The sequence below is a fragment of the Malus sylvestris genome, chromosome 11, assembly GCF_916048215.2.
Source record: "Malus sylvestris chromosome 11, drMalSylv7.2, whole genome shotgun sequence".
NCBI lineage: Eukaryota > Viridiplantae > Streptophyta > Magnoliopsida > Rosales > Rosaceae > Malus > Malus sylvestris.
In genome coordinates this window covers 25,436,670-25,438,597 of record NC_062270.1, presented here as the reverse complement: position 1 = coordinate 25,438,597, position 1,928 = coordinate 25,436,670, and the positions used below count along the sequence as shown (strand labels likewise).

Genomic DNA, 1,928 nt, shown 5'->3' with positions numbered 1-1,928 from the left:
CTAGGTCTAATGAAATTATTCACCATATTCACATGCTCTTGTACAAGCTCAGGGTAGCTATCCTTGTTGGGGCATTGAGTGATGTCATGAGTTGTCTCACTACAAATGATGCAAGCTTCTTGGGCATTGGGCATGGAAGAGACCTACATTAAGGCAGCAAACTTGGCATTAAAATTCTTTTCCATTTTAGCAATTTGAGCAGAAACATTAGGAGAACTCTAAGAAATCTCAAAAACTCCCTTCTTTTGTGTTTGTTCTTCTGTCCATTGTTGGGATTCAGAAGCCATCATATCAAATAACTCAAATGCTTCCCTTGCTGATTTTGACATTAGTGACCCTCCAGCAGATGCATTCACTTGACTCTTGGTGGTGGCATTGAGACCATCATAAAATATGTTCATTTGAAAGTTAGAATCAAACCCAGCATGAGGACATTTTGTGTACATCTCATTATACCGTTCCCAAGCTTCATGGAAAGACTCGTTTGGCTTTTGAGCGAAAGCCAATATCTCTTTCTTGAGTGCAAGAGTCTTGGAAGAAGGAAAAAACTTATTGAGAAATTTTTCTTGCAATTCTGTCCATGTTGTAATGCTATTGGCAGGCAGAAAATGCAACCACGCCTTGGCTTTGTCCTTCAAAGAGAACGGGAACAAGCGTAACTTGATAGCTTCAGAAGAGAAACCTCTGATTATGGTGTTGTCACATGCCTCAATAAAATCAGCCAAATGCATGTTGGGATCACTGTTTAGCAACCCATGAAAGGATGGCAATATGTTGAGGATGTGAGGTTTGATTTCAAAGGTTGTCCCATCTTCCACATGTGGATATATAATGCACCTTGGCACTGCATTGACTCTCGCTGCCAATGAATTCCTTAAAGGTTGACCTGCTGTAGGTAAGGCTAGGGCCATGTGTGCAACTGGTGCCAAAGGTTGGGAAATAGATGTGCTGCTCTCCGGATCACGGAACAAATCCTTAAGAAAAGTATCACCAATGTTGGAATCTTGTGCTAAATATTTTTCTCTAGCTAAGTTCCTTGCACTTCTCTCTGGTTCTGGGTCGTAAGGAATAAGCACTTGATTCTTGGACCTTGTTCTTATCACCATATACTACACCTGAACAAACAACAAAAATATTAAGCCACAATAAAAATATAAGTAAAATAAAATAAAACTTAACAGAAACTAACTAAACAACAAAAAGGAAAAGAAAGTAAGTAAACCTAGATGAATAAAAAACACAGTTTATGCAAATTGGCAACCACTAGTTAGTTAAACAAAGACAAAAATCTCACACCACACATCCACTGCACTTAATCAAAGATCGAAACTCAACTAAATTAATTGCTGTTTTTTAATGATTAATAAAAATAAGACATAAACATAAGCATAAGAAAAATAAACACAAAAGCTCGGGAACTGTTGGCACAGTCCCCGGCAACGGCGCCAATTTCTTGATAGCGATATTACCACTTGTAAAACAAGGGTTAAACCATAGAAAATTCTTGCAAGAGAACAAGTGTTTGTAGTATAGAATGGCTCAAGCAAGGTCGATCTCCTCAGGGACTGATATAAACAATTTACGAGTTTTTGTGTATTTAACTTATTTAACTCTAAGAATTACACTAATTTGACGAAACTAAATACTACTGGATGTGACTTAAACAAATATCTAAAATGGGAATTGGCTTATAGGAATAATGATCCAACTAAACAAAACAAGTAAATATATAAACTCAAGATAATACAAATAATTTAAGAAAATTAGATTGACAAGGTGCTAGAGTTCAACCTTTTACCAACAACACTCCTACGTAGCTCTTCCAATTGCTTAAGTAATCGAAAACATATATGCTTTAAAGGTTGGGTTTTCCTTGTGTATGTTTTACTTGTGACATTCAAGTTAAAACGCATACCACTACATGCAAT

General features: G+C 36.7%; 1 pseudogene; it reads left to right on the top strand.

Moving 5' to 3' along the window:
• Positions 1 to 417: 417 nt before the first annotated feature.
• On the top strand, positions 418 to 524 carry LOC126591669 (small nucleolar RNA R71; annotated as a pseudogene).
• Positions 525 to 1,928: the final 1,404 nt, after the last annotated feature.